At 46.2% G+C, this 24,409-nt stretch overlaps 1 protein-coding gene and 1 long non-coding RNA gene across 2 annotated transcripts in view; both read left to right on the top strand.

The window, feature by feature from the left end:
- LOC122577141 overlaps window positions 1-18,681 on the top strand; it is a 46,497-nt gene extending 27,816 nt beyond the window's left edge. The window contains exon 8 of the long non-coding RNA XR_006320076.1: window positions 14,076-18,681. This is a non-coding gene — a long non-coding RNA (uncharacterized LOC122577141). The remainder of the gene's footprint in view (window positions 1-14,075) is intronic.
- A 61-nt stretch (window positions 18,682-18,742) lies between these two features.
- The window catches only part of LOC122577134 (ets DNA-binding protein pokkuri-like), a 32,217-nt gene continuing 26,550 nt past the window's right edge, over window positions 18,743-24,409 (top strand). The window contains exon 1 of the mRNA XM_043748264.1: window positions 18,743-21,482. The gene's annotated coding sequence lies outside the window, so the exon portion shown is untranslated. The remainder of the gene's footprint in view (window positions 21,483-24,409) is intronic.

Consider the following 24,409-nt stretch of genomic DNA (forward strand, 5'->3'; position numbering starts at 1 on the left):
ATCCTTTCTCCTCTATTCTCGCTACGGACGCGCGTAATTTCGTTTGGCCGTACGGTCCGGCCAACTCTTGGCGAAGATAAGAAGCAAAGGTAGAGGAAACTTTTCGAAATTTTCCTCCGCTCTTCTCGCGAGGAACCGTCTCGCGGTCGCACGCGTGTTATTCGGCCAGGCCCGGCGTACGAAGGTACTCGTCGTTCTCTTTTTTCGTTTCGTTTAAACGAAAGCTCGGTACAAAGAGCGATTAGGTATTTCGATAACGGAGCCTGGTTGATCGTACAAGCGGTAACGATTTTTAGAGGCGCGGTATCGGTAGCGTGGCTGATGAAAGGGACGTGCGGACTGAAGGGAGACGCCGGAGAACGAGAGAGACAGAGGCGGTTGACGGGGTGGAACGGGGGGAAGAAAAAGGAAGAGAGGATAAAGAGAAGGGTGCCGGTGGTCCTCCCTATTGACAACGGCTTTCATCTTTATAATTCAACCCCTCGCGCCACCCTCGATCCATTTTGCCTTTTCTCCCTAATGCTTTTTTACCATCCTTTCGCCCGCTGTGTTCCACGTGTCACCTATCGCATCCCATCCACGCACTTGCGCTCTTCTCCTTCGCCAAAATTCTCTCCTCTTCTTCCGCCAACGGAAACGACTCTTTTGATGTCTTGGCTCTTGTCTTCGTTTCTGTTATCAGCGCCGCGTTCACTTTTGTCTCTACGCCTTTCGGCCAACTCCTATCGTAAGCTGGTCCGCGTCTTTCGCCCGAAACTTTGCCTCTCGCTTCTATCGCACGCGCGAACCTATAATATCATAACCGAATTTCTATATCGTTCGAATCGAAGCGTTTGCGCTTTGTAGTACGGCTCCGAGCCATCCATCGGACGTTTATGACGTCGCGTCTGCCGCCCGAGATCTGAAAAACACAATCTACAGTTTTTTTTTTTTACACGGCCGCTTACCGTTACAAAACGCCAAGAAAACGCCAAGAAAACGCCAAGAAAACGCCAAGAAAACGCCAAGAAAACGCCAAGAAAACGCCAAGAAAGTCTGAGACGTTGGATCGTCGGAGGTTTCGTGGCCAAGCTTTTGTGGCAATTTGCTGCGAGAAATTATCCAATTGTTGAAAAATGTAACGATCGAGGGCGAACGAGCTCGGGCAACAGACAGGATATGGCAGAATCGTACGTTTCGATTCGATTAGCATAGGCGTAATGAATTTTGATAGACAAGCGATCGGTTATTGTTCGTATGGGAAGAATTTTACAGTAACTTATGAATTTATGTAAAAACCTATCGAACTAATCACGCCACCGCTATTCTACGAAGCGTAATCTCGTTGGCGATACGATCGATGATTATCGCGACGATTATACGTTGAATCTCGGCATATTTCGTGCGGCCGTTCGTTTCCCACCGATGGGTATTTCCAATAAGTGTAGCAAACACCGAAAATAACACGGTCTGCGATTTATCAGCTATCGGGATAATTTATTCGGTCGCTGCTGAAACTGCAGCAATTAAGAGAGAAATTAATTTTTTTCGCGTATAATCGGACCATGTCCGAAACCACGTTTCACGAAACTACGTTTAAGCAAGTGGAAAGGTATGGTGGCGTGCGTGATACGAGTCGGAATGGAAAGAGAGAAGAAAACGGTTGGGAAAGGAGATTGCCCTTGAAGCGTAGCAGGAAGCAAAAAAGCGCATGGTGCATAAAGCATGGTGTATCGTTTTCCTAGCGTGATTCTCGGGGAGGTCTCACGTGCGTCGCAATCCTCGTGCAGTCGATCCCTCGAGGAAGACCTCCCGGAGATTTCGAAGGTTTCGGAGATTTCGGAGGTTTCGTTTGGGCGAGAGAGTGAGAAGAGGCGGCGTTGCGTGGCGGCTGGATCGGTTAGGTGGTCTTCGTGGAAGGAGGGCAGATCGATGGAAAAACGAGGGGAGTCTGGCCGAAACGGTCACAGATGGTGTCTTGCGTGGTTTACGACGCAGCGCAGGCCCTTCCATATGGGAATGATACTATTTAACTCACCCTGGAGACCTGGCAGGGTGTCGGATGACCTATCCAGCCTGTACACCCTCCCTTCGACGCACAGGTCCGACTTTTACCAGCAGGTTCTTCTTTCTCCGATCGTCGCGTTCCTCTCGCGTTTCGTTGTCCCAACTCTGAAACGTAGAATAAAAAAATAGAAAAGTAGAAAACCGCAGGCAACCGCGCGTACGACGCATATTCTCATCGATCGATTCGTTAGGAACGGAGAAAAAGAAAATCGCTAGGCTCGAATACATCGGAGGAATTTCGAGGTATCGATGTTGAGGTAGGGAAGGGCCTTCTCCGAGGTAGAGAGTTTAAACGGCTTCCTCGCCCTTCCTCCTTTACACCTGCCGTTAGCAAATTCTTCTCGAACGAAATGTACCACTTTCCTTTATACCGGGTGTCCCACGCGACCAACCAGGGAAGCTGCTTTGAGTTGAAAGAATTATGCAACATTGGCCCGGTATATATTGGGGCTATTTTCCGATTCTGCGTCACGACTGGCCGCGACACCGATCAATTTTCTATCAGACGACATGACCGATCGAAGGAAGCGACTCGGAGCGAACTTTGACGACGTATATCGAGGGGTAGAGCCCGTAGCACGCGCGTTACCAAAAACGGGAACGGCGTTTTTCGTCCGAAGAAATAATTGGTCGACTGTTTTCGTTAAGTACGGTCGAATTTGTAACTCGAAGCTAAACCGTGGCCTACGAGTCGCAGCTTTTGCTTGGCTTTCGGGGAATGGTGTTCGTGAGCCCTCGCGGAGGCTCGTGTTGCCGGGTCGTGCGATAGGTTACCCTGGTGTTCAACTGCGACACACGTGCTCCACCCTTACGTGACCGATCGTTGCCTGTTTTTCTAAGGAAAACCGGCTAAAAACTACTTGGAAAGTAGGTCGCTTTTTAACTCGTTTCTTATCATCGATGCGTCGCGGTCCTCCTTCTCCGAACGACGGCTGTTGTTAGACGGGATATTGTAGAAACAGGTAGGAGAAGAGAAAACGATGGAAAGCTAACTAGCTGTCGTTGGTTGCGGGTTGGTCTTGCTGCCGTTTCGCAAAAAAGACAGGCCCGATACTCTGGGAAGATCGATTCTCGGGCGTTTTCGTCGCAGCGACTTTGGAGGAAGGATCGTCTAGAGCGTAAAGCGTGGAGGAGGTAACGCCCGAAGGCTGGAGAATTCTGGCCGGTGAAATAGAAGTAATCTCTGGAGAAGTTGGTGGAAGTAACGGGGATAGAAAGGGATGGCGGTGACGGTGATGGTGGTGGTGGTGGTGGTGGTGGTGGAGAATGGCGAACGCCGGAAGTGGACGGGGGTTGGGAACGAACGAACGGAAGTGGAAAAGGGAACGGCGGAGAGAAAGCGGAAGGGCGGCGCGGACTTGTGGAAGAGAGGCGTGGAGAGGAGAGGAGAGGAGAGGAGGAGCAAGTGGGTGGGTAGTGGAAAGAGGGTGAGGAAGGATGGCGGAGAGGCAGGGCAGGGCAGAGAGGCTGGAAGCGGAACCGGAAGCGGAAGCAGGGAGCGCAGGAAGACGAAGCGACGTCGACGTCGGCGTCGGTGGCGGCAGCGACGGCGGCGGCCCCGATATGGCGGAAGCGTCGCGTTTGCCGGAAGTCGCCGAGGAAATGAAATGCCTCCCAGCCAGCTAGCTAACCCCTGCCGAGCTCCTCGTGCTTCTCCTCGTTTGCCACACCTTCCTTCGAGATTCTCCGCTGCCATACCCTGGCAATCTACGTGGCGCAGATCGAAACCGCGCTCCATAAAATTCCAGCTCGTCTTCTGTCTGCCGACGACGCGTTGCAAGTAGTCGCGAGCACGGCCGATTATTATTCCGAAGCGCGATAAACGCGTGGAGGCGATTTTTCCCAATGAATACGATCGAGAATAAAAGAGAGAGAGAGAGAGAGAGAGAGAGAGAGAGAGAGATTGGCGGCGAGCAGGAAGCCGTGTATATAGGAATCGAAAGAAACGATCGAACAAGAAACGCGGAGGTTCTCGAAGAGGTCGGCCCTGAAGAGCATTAAGCCGCGGTACCGGTGAAAGGCGAATAACACGAATGCCTTCCAAGTCGCATGGTTTCTAGTTCTAATAACGCTATTATTCTAACGCGAGCCCAGTCCGCCTACCGACTTACCGCTTTGCCACTTCTGTCTTGTATCGTCGTATAAGCTCTCTCTCTCTCTCTCTCTCTCTCTCCCCCCCCCTTTCTCTTCCATCGTTTCTAACGCGTTAGGTCGATCGGATAGTACGAGACCCACTCGATCCGATCGCTCGACGATACTTTAACAGCGCAAGGTCGACTTGGCTAACGCACAAACCGAATTACACGCAAGGGGTTGTTGCTTCTCGGTGCATTTTCGGTGCATTTATTACAAAGTTGAGAAAGTGATATATGAACGAAACGAATAAATTTATAGCACGGTGTATTTGCCATTCGACGAATTGGAATTTGCATAACTGGTTTTATCGAAAAGTTTCACCAAAAGCAGATTGATACAAAATTAATATCTTAAATCGTTTAAAGGAGTTACTTTAACGATTATAGTTCATATCAAGTGTTATCGCCCAATTACAAAGATGAATTTCGTGTGCGCCCTGCCGGAAATATTTATTTAACCGGGCTCCATTTCGCAGCGCGTAACGATTACGCGTATTATTATTACAAATGCGCAGAGAGGCGTACGTTTTTACGTATTTGCTCGGTCGTGCAAGTTTTTCTGTTTTTTTAAGAAAGATGGCAAAACGGCAGAATTATTAAAGCGTTTAATCGTTGCTCGTGGGAACCGAAGGCCTGGCGAAACTAATTACGGCTAGCGAACGATAATGATTTTGTCGTCGCAGGAAGTCTGGTGATTTTTCGTGCGTGCTCAGGGGGACGATCGCCTTTCCCTCTACGTTCCTCGACCCCTTCTTCGCTCTCTTTAGCTCGCCGTCCAACAACCTGTCCCTCGTATTCCTCGACTAAACGAAGAAATCCGCGTGATTCGCACCATCTTCCCCGGTGGCGATGTACTTTCCACTCTTTGCTATTACTTAACCGACGAATCTTCAAGGTAGCTCGACCTCCACCACGTAATCGGACGAACGAAATTACGATATTACGGAGAAGAATTTGTCGAAATTAGAAAGAAACATCCGTTAGATTACCCGTTAGTATCGTTAGGATATTCGTAGTTGCAGAAGAAAACACCGATACGTGTACGTCGTATTTTCTGTTTCTTTGTCGGCGTCGTGCGATTTTATTTTTCCCGTGTAACGCGACGCTCTGTACAGGAAACACCGATATCGTTGGCGAGTAGAGCGGTTCAGGGTGCACGTTACGTGGACAACGATGCTTCTCGTTGTTGGCATTTCCTCGTTAGCGCAGTTGAAGCAGCGCAGCTGGAGTAGCGCAGCTAGAAACGACGAGGCGACGGTTACGGCGAGTTGCGGAGGTAGAAAAGCGACAGGAGCGAGGAGGGGACGCGGCGGACCAGCCAGGGAATTGGGTTAGCGGCATAAGGTGGATTGTCATAACTGGCGTGTTACTTCTCGCAACGTAAACGATTATATAATCGCGTTCGGCGCGTAAACGACGCCGGTGTCCGAGTACGCCTTAAAACGCCTTAAAACGCGTTCAGCCGGAAGCGGACTTTCTCCGCCGCTTCGGCCGCGCCGAGCCGCGCCGCGTCGCGGCAACCTTTTCCAACTCGTGCGTCGTGTTCGAGTTTGTCCCCTTCCTTCCTCCACGAGGTTGCGCGTCTTCCTCTTCTTTTCTTCCGTTCCTTCTTACGTCCTCCAGTCCTTCGTGTCAATTGTATAAAAAAGGCGAGTTTCCATTTAAACGTACAATTTCATACGCAGGGTATACGCGAAATACGCGAATCTGTTTGTACGCGAAATCGGAAAAGGGAGTATCTTTGCGACTAAAGGAAGGTTCTTCGGGGCATTCGCGTCGCTGCTTGTATCCTACTTGGCCTATTCGTTTCATCCTTGGCGTACGATGTCCCGTTTCCGAGAACCAGGGAAATTTGGTACTTTCAGGTAGCTAAGCTATTCGCGTCTTCGTTTTCTGTATCAAGGCGTACGTTATCGTTCTATCGGACGTGGAATCGCATTTGCCGCATTAATTATCGCAGACCGGCGTCTGACCGTGTAACGTGCGGCGCGAGCCCTTCCTACGCCGCTACCGTTGTTGCAAAATCGCACTTTGTTTTTATCCGTTTTACGTAATCCTGCCGATGATCGATATCGGATATTCGATGCTCCATGTTCGAGCGTATAAACGATGCCGTACAGCTCGGCCCAATTGCTACAGGTTTCTCGAGTGGAGAGGGTCGGTAGCGTGTCCTGCAGCAGTTTACCCACCATGACATCACCTATCACGCTCGCTCGAGCATGCCGCAACACTCTGCTGCCTACCTGCTTACCTTTTCCAATCTTTTCCTTCCCCTTCCCCTTTTTCCGCCCTTCTTCTCTTTCCTACCGATTTCCAATCCTTCCGATCCACGTCTCTCTCGTCTACCGCTCACATAGCCACGTAGATCCTGTAAAACGGAAGCGTACCTGAAACGTTCTCTTCCCATTCGTTTCCACTCATTTTTTTATGCCTTCGTAGGAAATTTAAATATCCAAAGTAGGCGCGTCGTAAGGAGGATCGCGCGTGCAGGATTTTTGCAAAAGCCGTTCGATTTTCTGCGAACGCCGCCGTCGCTCCTCTTTCTCCGTCCACCGTCTCCCCACCAACCGCATCTACCATCGCGTACACACACTCTCTTTGTGATTTTCACTTGGCGAGACGACGTAAGTCGCGCATAAGGTGAAGGTATCGATTGCGCAACATCGATATTATGCAACTCGTAGCGGTTTCCTGCTGTTATCTAATTATCCGGAGTAGAGGAACTCGAAGAGAGGAGGTCGCGCAGCCAATAACGTACCTAATTCTTACGTTTCGCGGGCCAGCTTCCTTACACTTTTATCATTCGCAAAGTGAATATACCGATAACAAACACATCGATCGACGACGATCGAAAGCAAGTTTCGTGCCGACGCTTGCCGTTCGTCTCGTTTTCGATCGATTCTTCTTGATCCTTGGGAGCGGAGGCGACGCGCGTTATTATTGTGCGCCGGCAGTTGGCAGAATTTCCACGGCATCGTAATTCCGCTACGCGGCCCACGGTTTAAGAAGCCGCGTGTCGTAAACAAACGATAAATTTACGTGGCGATATTTATTAAAGATCTAGCAGAAACGATAGATAGGAAGGAGGAAAGAATCTCAGCGGTTGACTCGCCTATTTTGTTTGGATTAGGTCATCGAGCTTTTCCAGTCGCGATATATATCTGGCTGATATATCGCGATACACGCCTACGTAGCCACGTGCTCGAGACACCTTCGAGAGAGAAAACGGCCGATAATTCCTGCTGCCAAGCTAGAGCCGCTATCGTTCCTTGTCCCTCCTGTCCGATTTCTCCCTCTTCTCGGCTACGTGTTAATGTTAATAATAACGATAATAGTAATAATAATAACAATAGTAATAGTAATAACGTCTCAGTCACGGAGACGTTACGATGAAATGGAAGAAACGACGACGTCGACGTCGACGTCGACGAATAACAAGGATAATAGTAATTTATTTACTGGAGGAGAGTGGCCGGGTTCCTATTTTCGTGAAATAATTCCTTCTTTCGTTGTACTCTCGTATACTCTCGCATCGATCGCTTACCGGCTACATTATACAGCCGACAGTATCGCTTACACGTTGCTTAACCCTGTCTCTTATTAATTGTTACTTGTCCATCGCGGTGCGTACAGTATCTGGCTGTATTTGCATCTACGTTTCTGGTATGTACAGGTATATTGCTACGCATATTGCTATCGCGCTTTGTTATTCGTCCAAGTATAGTCTTCTGGACTTTATGGACGGGGGACGGGGAGTACACGTTGGTTACGAGGAAACGCGCGAGATAGCCAACCTACTCTGCAAATACCTGGAGTGGCTGGCAAAGAAACCGTTGGATTAGAAAGAAAAGGCGACGGCGATCGGCGAGGTCGTAACCGACGAGGAGAAGAACTGTCTGTCGGCGATGGTCGTCCAGGAAGTAGGTGCGTCGAACGTAGTTCCTACTCTCGAGGCCGAGACGGTTATAATAGCGATCGGCATTGTCGTGGTTACCGTATCGTCGCGTTCGGGACACAGACAAACGCAGATAACAGAGATGGCCGAGGAAAGAGGGAAAGAGAGCGACGCTGTTGGTAATCTGTGGGATAGGACGAAGAAGCAGCGAGGCATGTCCGAAGGAAAGGAAGCTCCGCGGACCTGAGTTCCGCTCGGTTCTCCTCTTCCTCCATCTCGCCGGTTCCCAACCTTTCCGACGTTTCTTCTTCGCAAATCTAGCTGCCACTCTTAGCCTCCGTATAAATCCACCATTTTCCTCTCTCCGTCGTTACCATCTTAGAAGGCGCGCGCGTTTCTTTCTTTCCCCTCTCTGCGCTTATACACACACCTTTATGTCTATTATATTCGTGTCGGCGGATGATCGTGCCCTTCTATCGATAAACGTTCCATCCTGTCCGAACTTTGAACTTTCATTTTGCGTCGCATCGACGAAAGTACCGAAGCTCGGTCGCAGAGGCTGTTAGTAGTAGCGGTACGAGGCGTGGAATCGTTGGTCGATCGGCATCGTTGCCGATTTCCTATTTACGCGAAAAGCTACGGAAGAAAAGTTTCGACTGTCGGTTTAACAGTTTCGCGACTGATCTATAAAATTTGCCCGTGTCCCACGTAGCGCGTTAATTCGGTATACCGTCGTCGTATTTATATCGATTCTCGCGAGAACGTGTTACGAAGGAACTCGAATTCCTAGCGTCTATCCTCGTGTCTAGAGACGCGTCTATGCGAGGTCGACTCTATTTTCGCCCGGGTATCCGTCAGCTCGACCTCTTCCTCTGATTCCGAGGAAATCCTACGCCCGGCTTTCTTCCACGCTTACTCGTCCGAAATTTCGGCCGATTGCCAGCAAACTCGCCAACGAATTTCAAATTTCTGCCTCTTTGTCAACCGAACCGATCTCCGAATTTCCAACCTGGTCTTCGCCTATCGTCCGTTATACGGACGTGGAGCGTTGCAAATCAACAAGTCTTTTCTTTTCTTTCTTCTTCTTTTTTTTAATAAACGTTGAGTTTCACTGGCAAAATTCGGCCGAAAACTAGGCCGGAGGAGCAACGAAAGTTTCGACGACCGGTGGAAGCGGCATTTGGAAAAAGTGTAACGAAAGCCCGCGTTTGCATAACGCGAAGAGGCCGGAAAAGAGAAAGAGAATGACGCGTTAAGTAGAGACGTTCGTCGAGGCGTGCCTCGAGACCAGGTTTCGTGCGAGGCCACTGGATGTCGCGAGACCTACTTATAAACGTTGCTGTAGCGGCCTTTACAGCGGTACGGTGGTCCGTTGCGAGCGGCAAAAGATATCGCTTGTACGCGAGAAGAAGGAGGAGGAGGAGGAGGAATCCGAGGGACGAAACGAAATTTTTCTAGCAGCTCGGAGAAACTGGAAACAAAAGAGGTTTCGGTTATCGATAGGAGGGCGAAGCGCGTGGCCCGGCTACGCGGTAACCGTCTCGAGGTAAAGCGGCATGCGGGAAAGCACGAGTTCGAAACGAGTACCGAGTGAAAAGTACCGGTTGCAACGGTACGGTATCGCGTATTATCTATAAGTTGGGATTTCTCGGTGTATGCATGGCTTTTCACGTGGCTTGGGAAGACACGGCGGGCCCGTTAGAGGCACGCGAGCAGTACCGATGCGTTGATCCTACACCGGCCATTTTTTCCATCGCTCTATATACTCTTCGTTGGCTCGGGCCGCTTGCTAAAATCGTTGTCCGATCGACGTAGGCGCGCGGAAGCCCTTCGATTTACCATCTAACGGGCTAATGTTCTATCCGTATATTTACTTTTGCGTGCATAACCGGCGGTAAATTTTCCCGGCGAAAACGAGGTCGCGAATGGACAAAGCGTAAGAAGCGCTGAAACCTTCCAGCCAAATATTTAAAACCTGTGTATACTCGAACGATATCCGTGGAAACGTAACATCCGTCGGCGGCAGGTTTAACCCTGTTCCAAGCGTTCCTGGTACGCGCGTCCGCCGGCGTTTCAAAGGTGTCGGAATATTCGCGCGCTGACGTAGTTTACGCGTTCGGTGGGCGATCGGAGATGTCAGACCGCGTGCATCAGCGGACAACGATGGTTCCATGGTTGTCCATTTGGGCGGTTGCGCGACGTAGGAGAGTCGAAAGGCTAAGGCGCATACGTAATGCGTATCTAGAAGCGTGGGAGCCATGCTCGAACGGCTTCCTCTCACGGCACTGCCACGCTTTATCTTGCGTTTATAAATAAGCCAATATCTCGCTCCCTCTCGCTCTCCCCCTCCTCTCTTCTTCTCTGTCTCGCTCTCTCGTTCTCTCGCCCTCTCTCTCTCGCTCTTGCTACCTGTCCCTCTTTCTTTCCGCCCGTCTCTCTCTCTCTCTCTCTCTCTCTTTCTGTCTCTGCACGCTCTCCGACTGCCTCTCCGTCGTCTCTATATCCCTCTTTCTCGGCTCGAATAACTCGAACGAGCGACTCGACTAGAAGGAGGTGCGCTCTTCAGTTCCGGCTTCCAGCCACCCGAGTCTATTAATACTCGATTCTAGTCTCTAGTTCGCTGCCCCTTCCCCTGCCTCTCACCTTGCCAGCCCACCACCTCGCAACGTCACACCACTCTATCGGCAGTCTTTGTCTCAACCTGTTCGCCCATATCGTTCATCTATCGGTCCAAGCTGTTATCTGCCCACCCGAAATCCTACCAGGGTATACGTACAGGTTCTTGCGGAAATTCCAAACTTATTTTCGTTTGTTGGAGCAGCCGACCGCGCTCCATTCACCGTGAAGCGTCCCGAGTAATTCAAGTAATCGATATTTAGCGCGATAGATCCGCGTGATTGGAGTAGAGCATCCGGTAACGATTTCGACGAAACGATAACCGAAAGGAAGACAGAACGATTCGATAAGGCGAATCGAACAAAGGAAAGCTCGCGTTGACGCAACGTTGGCCTTTAACGCGTTCAAAGTTGTTTCGCGCGATCCGGTTTACGCACCGGCAAGTATTCGATTCCACCGAGATACGCAAAGTTTATGCGTAGTGTGCCGCCACTCGTGCACCATTCTACGTGTAAAAATAAGTCGAAAATGAGGAATAACATTTTTTCGTACGACGCTTCGTTTGCGAGAAAATTCAGTTGGAAAATTTGGCAGGTATACTTAAGCTGGGCTAATTCCGGACCGAATGGCAGCGAATGATCGACAACGGGTTGAACCGCGTTTCCAAATAAAACAAAAACGTGGAATCCAATTTTTTCGCCGGACGCTCCGTTTTCCGGAAAAATAAATTCAAAGATGTATCGCGCGTCCTACACCGCCTAGAACGACGATATCGGACACTGGCGCGAACGACTGACTGACGGACGACGAAAGGAGATTTCTCCGATGGTTTCGCAAGCGTTGTATCCGCGACTGCAACGTTCTATCGGAGAAAATAAAAAATCCCATTGAGTTTCCCGCGAATGTACGTCTCCGTACAAATATAAGTAGAAAGATGGCGAACACGAAATTTCGTACGGACTGACTCACACCGTATTCGCGATAGACGCGTTTCTGCGCTTTCAAATTTCTACGCAAATTCTACGTAAAAGTGTGCGATGTAATTCGATCAAGACGATACGACAAATGGCTGGAATAATATTTATCTTGACGGAAGCGAAATAAGTAAATCGATGTTACGTAATTGGCGGTAGGTTTATCGAGCTATCGGACGATTAGCGATGCTTATCGAAATTGCACTGTCGATCGCGGCACGATTTCGCAGCGAGTAAAATTTGTTTTGCCCGTTTCGTGATTCGAAATAATTAATCGGTTCGATGGGTCTTGATAGATAGGACCAGCCGATCGATCATAGTGAGTCAATGTGATTGATTATTCGGTAGGAACAACGTGTTTCTCCTCGTACGCAGATAATCGCAATATCGACGGCGAGTCGGGCAAAACGAAAACACCTTGTTTTCGAGAAATCTTTTATCTTTTCTCGATCGTTGGTGATTCGTGTCGCTCGTAACCGTCGACCGCAGACGGATTTTTGCTCTATTCCCGTTGTCGCTATCATCGTCGTAGGAGCGGTTAACGAGGAGGAATGCGTTTTTGTCGCGCGTCGAAGGTGAGTAAGCGCGCGATGTTCGCACGATTATCGGCAGCAGACGGAATCCGTGTCGACGCAAAGCGGAATCCGCGTGGCCGAGGAATGCACTCAATTATGCAGGACACTCGAATCACGAGGCGAAGATATTCTAGTCGCGTGTCCGCAACCAAATCGGTTTCGATCGATCGCGGCTATTGCGAGAATTATCACTCTCTCCCTCCGCTTCTTCCACCTCTCGGTCAAACTCACTGCCCGACAGTCGCAATTTCTCGTCTTGCTCGTTCCTATTACGTTAGCGCGCGGCGAATGATAAATGTAATATAACGTGTAATATAATGGGTAATTGGACAACATAATGGCAGATCGGTACGTAGGACGGGGGTAAACGAACACCGCGTAAACCGGAAGCCATCCTTACCTAGGAATGCAAAATCAAACGAGTAAATTCGTTCGTGTTTCTTATATTCTGCAGCTGCATTTAAACGCTTGACTTCTACCTTGTTCTTTACCTTTAGACTATCTGGATTTATCCGGCTTTATCTTGGCTGGTGATCTTTCGACTTTCGTGGACGATGGATAGAAATTTTTGACGGCTCGATGCACCGATAAGATTACAACTTTTGGAATTGTCGCGGTAGAACGTGAAAGCTACGTTCTTTGAAATTCGTCACGCGTAATACAACGATTCGTAACGATGCTTGAACGTCTTTCGAAAACGTCTCTTTGCCTTCGATTAAGAAATTACTTCTTAATTCGACGATAACCGGTGGTGTTTTTCTGGTAAATAATTTCGAAGGAGAAAAGTCGCCAGGAAACGATATTATTAGACGGCGGAGTACGATATCGTGAGATAAAAATTTCACTGATTAAAATTCCTATCGACGCGCTACCGTTCCACACGAAACGGATAAATCGGGGATAAATCGGACAAATCGGATAAACGTTGGAGGCAAAGGCGACAAATATACACAAATAGGCGAGTTACGAAAGCGAACGCCGAAGAGGATGTAAAGAGGCTCCGCTGCTTCGTACACGGTGCAATGAGAATTGGAGCAATTTGCCCAGAGCGCTAAGATAGCGTACCTTCGTTTAGGACGACGGCGCTTCCTAAACTTTCCCCATTCGCGACCCCATTTTGCCCGGGAAAATTTTGCGTAACGCCAGTTGTATACGTAGAAAGATACGTAAAACAAGCGTACGAATAAAACATCGATCGATAATAAACGAAAGAAGTTTAAATTTAAGCGATCCTTTGCTATATTTATAGCGTTAACACTTGTTACCATTTCCTTTTACGCGGAACCCCATCGATCCGCAAAGATCGAGAAACCGGGAAAATTTCCATTGAACGTTTTGATTGTCGAAACGATTCAGCTCTGCGTTAGTATATAAAATTCCATTTTATTCCTACTCGCGGCTTTCTACGTTGAAACTGTCCGTATCTTCGACGCTTCTCTCGTCGTTGTCTCGAAAAAAAGGAAGTAAACTTTAAAGTTTCGCCAGTGATACGAGTTTGTCGCTTGGCCACGATATCGATAATCGATGCACGGATAAAAGTATCCGAAATGCTAAAACATCTGCCACGAGTAACTTTCCTTGGATTTATTATTTCGAGGGGATCGGAGACCTTCTCTTTTCTTTCTTTTCCACCTTTATCGATCTCATTTTCGGCCACGTGATTTGCAAGTTTTCTGCCAGACAGCTATGAGACTAAAAAGAATCTGTGACCTGGTGGTTTTAATAATTTTATAATGTAAAAGTTGTCCCATGAGTTGCACGTTTTTTGCGCGACAGAGACAACGACATTCCGCAACTCGTACCGCGTTTAACTGATAAGTTGATATTTTTCCAGGAGGAGTTCAATGTTGGCCGAATATTTGACGCGACGATCGAACGCGACAACGACGCAATTGCGGGAAAAAAGAAAAAAGAAAAAAGGAAAAAAAGAATTACGGACCTATGTTACGGATTAAAGGCTCGGTGAGCTCTTCCGGATCGTTTAAAGACGGACGATCGAGGTTCTTCGTTTCATCGGCTCGTGGCAGTTGAACAAATTTTCACGGCCCCGTGATTCCGTTACGCGATCCCATATGGGAATAGCCCGCGGTTTTAAGAAGCCGTGGCGTGGACGACAGGAAAGACAGACGAGGAGAGAAAAGTTTAGTAATGCACGTTGGTGTTGGCGCAATCGAGGAATTCCTCCTGTGAGTCGAAGGAAGGAAATTGCGTTGCCCAATTAGAAATCGCGGGAGACCGCAGAAAGAAAGGCCAAGAGAGAGCGAGCGATCTACGTGGAAGAAGGAGAGAGCAAAGCTGCGGAGGGGGAGAGCGAGAGACAGAGGAAGGGAAAAAGGTTTCGAAACATCGTACATACATACTAAGTTGCCACGTTTGTACGATTATCTAATTCCGTGTACCTTTTGCTTGTTTAAATGCACGCGCACGCGCCTACCCATTTTCTCAATTTCATCGCCTATACCGATTCGCTCGGGTAGCGCGACTTGTATCTTTTATTCGAATCTTGGATCGATCGCCGCTGTCGGCCAGATTAATATCGACGCGATAAAAATTAATCGCCGCAGTTTCTCTCTCAGTTTACGTTCAGCCGATCGTCATATCGCGTAATTCCGCCATCTAGATTTCGTTTCGGTGTCTCGAATTTTCACCTAGACGAATTTATCGTTATCCTCAGCTATTCTCCCACCCTCTCTCTCTCAATTATATGTTATTTGTACGCAATTCAACTTTTACGGAACTTAGTCCTACTAAGGTCGAGATGTTCGTGTTCAGAGTTGAAAGAGTGTTTCAAACGAATCTTGTTCCGTTTCGAGTCGTCAAACTTTCCGTCTTTTACGACGATCATCGCGTTCGTCTAGGCAAAGTTTTTTTTAAATAAACCTGTACGTTCTTCTGTACGCTGTTCGATGCAGCTTTTAACTCTCCTACTTGTATCTGAAAACGCTCGGTTCAATTGATATTTCAATGTTAATTTCATCGAATCGTCAAGCGTACGAAAGAAAAGGAAAATATAAACATGAAAACACTGTCTTATCTCTCCTTGTCTTTCACGCGATAAGCCTTACAAGATTAGAGTTAAAATATCTTTTAAATTAATCGTCTTTCGATTCAAGTGCCTGAACACCTTTTCCTTGACAATTGAAAAATGCATCGAAAAGAAATTGATACAGAGAGTATGGAAAGGGCCCCCCCTCCCATGTACGATGCCAATAAATTAATAGATTTACAATAAATTAAAAAAAAAAAAAAGTTTGTTTGAAATATTTACGTACAACGGTATAGGCAGAAGAAATTTGTCAACAATATAAAACAACTAACGCTGTCTTTGTATAATATAGAGTAACACGTGAAGACACTCTTAACGTTTCAAGGATGAGAATATCGATTATTAATCCCGTGAGATACGAAGAAACAATGATATATCCTTATCGCGTATTATATACCTAGCGTTATCGCGTTCTTAAAAAGAAAGAAATTTCTCTTGCGCGAATGTAATTTTTCATCGGACGAACAAAAGTTTGACGAACATTGTCTAATCTTTAAGCGATATCCGTACGTTACCTCTACGTATTAAAATAGCAAGTGATTATGAACGACGTTCTATCGGATATCGGAACGTAGATGTTCCGTGTGTATATGTATAATTATAAAAACTTTGAAATCCGTAACAGTCGAAGGAGAATGTCCGCTTCGTTTGCCTGATCGACAGAGAAAGTTCAATATCTTTATCCAAAATATCGTTCGACCAAAACACTATCGTATATCCGACTATTGCATATCTAGTAGCTGATATCGCTCAACGTTTGCGACAAAGATGTTGGTGGTATCTTGCGGGACGGCATACCGACGTACGTTAACGTTTACTGATCGTAAACGATCTATTTATGGGTCAAAATAATTTGATAAAAAGAAATGTTACGCGATCGCGACGCGAGCGCATCTTCCAAGGACTGTGTCTAGTTGAGAGATTCGAGGCTTTCACAGGCGATCACCGATCGTCCTACGTGCTTGACAGCTGTTGGGGACTGTCGGCTAGAAGCTGAGTCCAGCAGGAATTTCTGTCCGACGTTTCGCCGGCGTTACAGCTATCTTGTTCGGGGTCTAAAAACCCAGGTACGTACACGGTGAACACCGATCGGCATTAAGCGCATATCTAATTAAACGACGAGGTCGTAGACACCGTAACAACGATCGTTGGACGTAAAATCTGTTACTTTTTCGATTCCACCGTGCTGCGGGCCCAGCTTACGAGCGTTATTGTCTAAAAAATGTACAAGTTTGAGTGGATTAAGCGGGCATTAATTCCGCGAGTATGATGCACTCGAATGGTAAATGTTCTTACTCCACAAACAGGAGAACGGATGATGGAAACTAGTCTCTGGGATTCACCAAGTTCCTCCTCTAATCCACGGCTCTCCATCTCCTTCTACTCGTACAGCCGCTCTTCCACCTTCTCCTTCTGTGTTCTTAAGCGATTACGCCACGGCGTCTCTCACCTCCGTCTAATCCTGTATTATAATGTACGGCGTGCGCGCACACACACACACACACACACACACACACACACACTCGCGCTCGCGCGCGCGAAAACACAAAGATTGGAAACGAGGCGACTAAAGTCGAACAAAACGGAATCGAAAAAATCAAAGTTGAAGGAGAAGTGGAAGTGAAACGAAACTGTAAGTGGGAAGACGGAAGAAATGGAGAAAAAGAAAGATTAGGAAAATGGGAAGGTAGAGTGACCGATCGAGGGAAGAAAGAAGAGAAGAGCAGTGAAAACAAAGGGAAAGGGATGTGCGGAGGAAAGAGGCGATGAACGAGGATAATAATTGACATAAATAAAGTAGGAAGCGCGCAGAGCAAAATGAGACGGAGAGGAGGAGGAAAGGAGAGACAGAAGAAGAAGAAGAGAAGGGACCTTTGGACGATGGAGGGGATCGACGTCGTTTCAGTCGTCCTCCCGGATGTGCAGCATCATTACACGGCATTCTTCGAGGCTGCAAGATCTCCCTTTCTTTCTTCCTTCGGCCGATGCGTTGACGTAACCGCGACAAAGCAAATTCCTCTTCCCAAGACGCGAAACGCTCAGAATTCTGATCGGTCTGGTTTCAACTGTGTACTTTGAACGGCTGTTGTAACGAAGGGTATTTTCAAAACCGACGATTCCTTCATGCACGTGACTTTGTACGTTTCCAAGCGAGCCTCCGAGTCTGTAAAACCAAGCGACTTTGAGTCTGTAAAAAATAACTTGAAAGATCGTTTGAACGTTGTTACGCGATGTATCGTGTATCTGTTCGAAAGCTAGAACAAATTTCATCTTTAGCTCGATCGAGTCCGAGGCCTAAGTAAGTCGAATCGACGATAGCCCAAGTCAGTTTCTTTGACATTTTGATTTTGATTTTCGTTGCAATTCGCTTTCCCTGCCAATAGCTCCAATTTTCTGCCACGTACACGTACGACCCTCTCGCCAATCTGCCTCCTAATACACTATTTATATTCTCCTTCCATTTGTCATTTCCTCTCTCTCTCTCTCTCTCTCTCTCTCTCTCTCTCTCTGTCTCCCTCGAAAGTTTTATCTTTCCCCGGTATTTTATATCGCAAGACGAATACGACACGTGTGATTTTACCAAATATCGTAGTAGAAATATCAAGTTGTAAATGATTTTTTTTTTTTTTTTAATGCGACGCACAGAGTTAAAGACGATGTTATTGGGTGAGCCGGATTTTCCGGCAGTTGTCAGGCAACGAAAAAGGTTTCCGAGGAGGCGTAACATTAATCATGGCACAGGTATGTGCGAGCGAGGACTCGGGGTCAAAATCTTTTTTCCTTCTGAAAGAACGATGATCCACAATGGAACTCCTCGGAATCCTGCTTGCTTGCGCTTACATCTGATCGATCGAAGAAAGGATCGTCCTGAAAAGTTACCGGCTCCTTTCTACTACCCACCTCGGGGACCTATTAAATCTTGGACTCGAATTCCGAAGGATCTTGTTCTAAAAGAACCACCGACACGATATTTTTCGAGAGAAATGTTTGTGAATAGCCGGGCCTCGAATCCGCGCCGCTTAAACTTGTGTCAAAATTTTTTTCAATTTCCTATTTTAGCCGCTGACACTATGAAAACAGCGCTTTTTTCTTCTTCGTTCTTCCTTCAACACTTGCCTCTACCGACGACCGCGTATGATATTTCCAAAAATATGGTCGACTCCTGCGCCTCGAATTCACCTTGCGCTACGTTTAAAACATTGTGAATGCATCATTGGCAAACTCGTCTTTCTTGCGACAAATCAAATGTCACGCAATATGGAATTTCTTAAATATAGTTTGCGATTCGACGATGAGTCGACCGATTTAATTGATTAATAAGTTTCATGTTTCCGTCTTTTCTTTCTCTCTCTCTCTCTCTCTCTCTCTCTCTCTCACACACACACACACACACACACACACTGACTCTGACTCTGCCTCTGTTTTCGTAGGATCCCTTAGATAGGGGAAAAGGGAGATAGAAGGAAAAGATCAAGCGTAAGAATCGGTAGTACTCATAAGCCAGCCGGGATATAACAGGTAAAACAGGTTTGTGGGCGTCCTGAAACGTGGGCTACCTGCATCGGTTTCTCAGAGGGGTCCTTCTTCAAACTGGCCTGCCGATTCTTGCGGAAGAAAACGGAAGAAAGGGGAGAAACGCGGCACCTATGCACCTGTTCGTTAAGTAACGACGATCAACGTCTGGAAACAGCCGCTCCGTGATTTTATCATCGAGGGAACTATGACGTGTATACGCATGCGGCAAGAAATTTCAATTTTTTCCTCGCTCGACAAACTTATTAGAGAGAAACGATTCGGAAGAAAGATTGTTTCGATCTTTCGAGTTTCGAGTTTTAAGTAAACGACCATGCAAATTGAAAGCGATCCGTTACAATTAATATCGCAATGAATGAAAAGAAGTAGGCGAGTTGGACAGCTATAAAGTAGAAATAAGCAAAGAAAAAGTGTCGCAAAGGGCCAAACTGTCTTGATCATGATTGGACAATCGTTGGATTTACTATTACTAATTTATCACTTGCGACATCACAGCGAATGCTATGACAAATTAGATTAAACGTAACGTAAATTTCTACTACACGGACAAAGTTTCACGGTTTCATGTAAAATTGTTTATACGATCGAACGTACGGATAGAACGTCGCTCGTTTTGTTATCTAATCGATTATTGTTATGCGAGGCAGTTCATTACACATGGACGATTTGCAACTTGCGACTCGTGAAATCGCTAATGATATTAATTCGTCGATTAATCACCGTCGATAATATCCTAAAGGTTAAATAAAAATTCGAGTAATAAAGAAAATAGAGATTACTGTTTTTAGAGGTCGTTGGGATATCGACTTCTTATATCTTATCGGCTTGACAGAATTATTTGACGTGACTACTTTTCGTCGGATTCGGTAATCTAACATTTCGTCAGGTCAACAGACACCTTTTCGGCCACGAAACTCGAAAATTCCTTCGCTTACACAAAAATAAATTGAATGCTCTGTCGCCAGTTCGTTAACCCCCGGTCGGTTCTCGTTCGTGGCTTGTTTGATACGTTCAACCGTTTTTCCGACATGACAAATTCGCGCACTGTACAGACACGCGGATTGCGACAAAACGTTCGTACAGATATCTTAAAAAATTGGGCTTTTTCTCGAACCCGGAACGATCGTCAGTTTTATGCAACTCGGAAACTATGAACTTTCTCTTAGGAGCGCAACATTTTTGTAATTGAAACATTGGTCCTAAATCTTAATAACACATCTACGATCACTATCTGCGATAAGTGAATATCTTGGTTGTACGATTAAATGATAATCTTTCTCTGCCGATACAGCGAACAGAAGCTGTAATTTAAAAGAGACATTTGCGATTTCGATGAGATTAACGCATAGACGATGCGAATTTCACGTAATTCGATCGAAAATGAAAACGGAGAGGCGAAAAGGAAAGGAAAGAAAAGAAAAGAAAAGAAAAGACGGATAAATCGGCATTGATTAGAAAAAGTGGGGTTCGACCTCGGGGAGACGTCGGAGCTGGTGGCAAAAAGGTAGGTTCGCGTCGACAGTGAGGATCGCGATTACGAGGAAGCTACGAGGAAGTCGGTGAAGCCCCCTCCAACGTCCTATGGTATTTCCCACTCGATTACAACGCTTCGATTATTTCCGTTCGCGCCGTATAACCGGCCATCTATTCGTCCTCGTCGGACTCGAAGGGTCGCGCGTTCCGGTGGTCCATTTGTCTCCGTTCGTCGAACGCGTTATACGGCGCGGCAAGTCCGGCGCATGCGCACCGTCGCCAGTCTCTCATGGCGCGCGCGAGAGGAGTGGGGTGTGTGGCGGCAAGCTTCCAGCGGAGATCGCAACTTGCGGCTCAGTCGCTCGCCAGCTCCGACACTCTGCGAGTTTGTTTTGTCGCGTAGTCGTTGTCGCGCCTCTGAAAGACTCGAGTCGTGTCCGAAGTGAAAGGAAATCCATCCGTTTCGCGTATCCTCCTCGAATTCGTCTACTGCTCGCCGTAGACCTGCGGTAGACTATTGTGGAGAAAATAGGGTAAAAAGGACAGAAAGAAGAGAAGGGAAGAGAAGAGAATAGAAGAGAAGAGAAGAGAAGAGAAGAGAAGAGAACGGCAGAGAGGGAGAGTGATATTCGAGTGGTGCCGACTGTGATACACTTAGCCGCGTAGATAGCTCTGTGATATACGCGTATACACACATGGATATTTCGATAGCTCTGGACTTTTCTCGTACGGACACCGAAAGCCGATATCCGTGCACAGATATCTGCTGAACGTTTAATCGTCGTTGAACGGGGATCTCTGGTTGTGTGCGAGCAACATAGGGGATCCGTACGATTAGCGGGGATATTGGAATGGGTGTATAAATAAATACGTAGAAGGTGCGGAAGAAAGGAGAGGGAAAGAGGGACCGGGGGACGGACGGACGGACAGACGGACGAACGAACGAACGAACGAACGAACGGAGAGAGAGAGAGAGAGAGAGATAGAGAAAAGCAGCGGAAGAAAAGATACACGTGCGCGTGGTCGGTGTCTCGAGGATACCTGTGGATGCCAGGCTGTAGTCGCGACGTATTAGGGCGCGGATTTCTGCCCGATGACCGCCGAGGGGATTCGCTTCGACTCACTAACCGATCCACACCATTGATATTACGCCGCATCGGACGGTTTATCGGCCAAGCCGCAATCCAGGTAACCATCTTATTTTTCCTTTCTTCTTATTTTCCCCTTTCGCGTAATCTTTGTTCGACGTCGCTGTTTAAACGGCTACGCGAGGAAAATCCAACATTCGTCCTATCACTTGGTCGCTTCTCTTTTTTGCTTCTTTCCGCATTTCCTATCGTTTTCCTCGCCTGTAATTCGGAAATACGCCTGTGATGCGATCTCGACCGCGGCATTGTTTCTAGGTTATGTAAAAGATTTGAATCGTTCATAATTTAAGGGATAAACAATTTACTTATACATTATGAAATGGAAAGCTTATTTAATTTCGACGTTTATATCGGAAAGTACGAACAACTTGTTATCGTCCATTAGGATCGCTATTGTCTGTTGATCGAGTTGTGAAATTAATCTGACTTTATGGTCGATGTAAGATTTTGTTACTGAAATATCTCAAGCCTTGTTACCGAATGCCAAGTGGCCGATGAGTTTCAATAGTTTGAAACATCTTTTACGTTCCTACGATAATGACGCATGTTGAGATCAATTTTAATATTACGATTACACATTTTTCATCATATTAAGCACGATGAATTATGGAGTTGTTCGTAGAATATTTAATTAACCGTCTATTATTTATGACGACAAAAGCTACTCGTATGGATCTTATCAACCTAGTTTATATGTCGGCGGTGTACATTTTCCGGAAGTACATGGTATTCAAATTAAGATACAATGCACGATATCGCGTAAATAGCCAAAGCAAATTGTTTGAAGTTTGTCCGTGCCTGTCATCGAGCTTCGTTGGACCAAGATCGGTTTAGTCGTCGAGGATTTTCCATCGTCGTTCGACCGTTGCAGTTAATTTACACATACATATTTATACGTTGTTTATCGACGTGAAACGTATCGATCGAATTTTTGACGCGTTGTAAACAAACTCGCATCGTAACTAAGTATCTAAACATCGTGCGTTTAGTAGCCGCTCCTTTTCTTTTATCTAATATAGGATATACATAAACACTGTTATAGCAATGCATATTTCGCATATATACGAATACAATGATATATATAAATAATGAAAAATTGTTATCCAAGTTTATAGCTTGCTCGTCGTTGTAATTAGATTAATAACCTAACCTACATTCCAACGGAACTACTGTTACAAGGAAAAAGACAGTTAATCGGCGTATGGGATTATAGATAACGATAAAACTTGCAACAATCATTCTCGTTCTCCTACGAGAAAGTATATCTGTAAAAGCATCTTAAAAATTCTCAATCATTAATTCCAATAATAGCTGTAATATCTCTCTGCTTTTTTAATTGGTATCGAGTTATTAAGTGGAAATATAACAGGAAATTCAGCTACTATTATTAAATTCTAGTCTAGTACTCTGGGCAAAATTAAATATCCTATTTTTAATACGTTATAGGAGATAGCGAAGACGAAAGGAACGCGAGCAATATTTCTCTGATGTTGCGAGCATGTAGTTTGAAATTCAAACGTGTTAAAAAAAAATTCCAAGCGAGGTCCCTATGAAAATTAAGTCGCGGGTTATAGTTCACGCTTGACGCTGTATGCGAAGCATATACAGACACATTTCTAATAAATATCAGCCGTTAGTTTACGAGTTATTGACGATAAATCACTTACTTTGTAAAACATTGACTCGTTCAAATTATTTATTTACCACGTTATATTTATCGATTTAGATACACGTTTCTGTTCTGGATTTGAACGTTTAAGAGATCCGTCGCTCGCATCACTTTTGTCGATGAGTTGAGCGTCTCGGATGGCCTGTAAATCTCACGTACGAATATAATTAGATTCGTTAACAGCGAAATAGCAACGATAACGGGAATCTGTCGGTGAGCAAGATTTTATGTAATTGAAAAAGGGAAAGAAGCACGACCGATTGAAATGTTCGTGTCCTACTTTTTTTTTCTTTTTCTTTTTTTTCTTTTTTTTGGTATTTTATATACAGGCAATTAGAAATATAGCCTGTTACAAGGAGATTATTGTACTCTCATTCCAAATTCTTACTACTATGTAGTTACTGTATTATATTGCCATCTTATTGCGTTCAATTAGACTAACAGCAAGCATAATCTATCCTCCTCGATTAGGGAATTTAAAGATTTCCTACCGACAAAATGACGCAACATCATTATATATAGTTGAGAGTTGCAGGCAACCTAACAAATTGGCAGGGTAACAATTGCAAACTCTTTTCGACGATCGGGAAGCTGAGAAAACAAACTGTTATTGTTATTAATACGAACGGATCGATGAGGAAGATTCTGTGGAAACCGAGGGAAAGGAGAATTTAACCGGCCGTTTAACGTTCTCGGGAAAACGAAGTATATCGCCCCTTTAATAACTCACGCGTTAACATAATGTCGCGATTAGAATAATCGCAAGTATAACCCGTAGGGGTTGCATTTGGCATTGAAAAAAATCTAAAATTACATTTAAATAAAAAAAAGGAAACGGAGCGAGGGACTTGCGTAGCCCTGCCTCCTGCCCACCCGCTCTCTTTCTCTTGCACTTACAACGACGCACGCGCGAGCACGGTCGCGCGCGCTCATACTTGCGCACATATGCACAGTATACACTGACGAGCGAGTATACGACGCGACGACTAAGCGGAGCGGCTGTTGCTTACGCTCCTTGATCGTTATTCAGGAAGTTGCACGTTATCATTTACATAACACGTGAGCCCGAACAAAATCATGCATAATTCCTTCCTCCTTAGCGCGGCTGCGTTACCGCTTCGCTCTTTATTTTCCTTTTTCCCTTGGTTGGAAAAAAAGAAAAAAAAAAAAAAGGAAAAGAAAAGAAACAAGAGGAGGAGGAAGAAGAAGAAGAAGCCGTGTGTCGCCTGTGTTGGGCAAAGCCGAGGTTCGGCGCGAATCTACGCCAGACAACAGCCTCCTTTATCCGTGCGTCTGTT

Source organism: Bombus pyrosoma, linkage group LG17 (assembly GCF_014825855.1).
Source record: "Bombus pyrosoma isolate SC7728 linkage group LG17, ASM1482585v1, whole genome shotgun sequence".
In the NCBI taxonomy this organism is placed as follows: domain Eukaryota; kingdom Metazoa; phylum Arthropoda; class Insecta; order Hymenoptera; family Apidae; genus Bombus; species Bombus pyrosoma.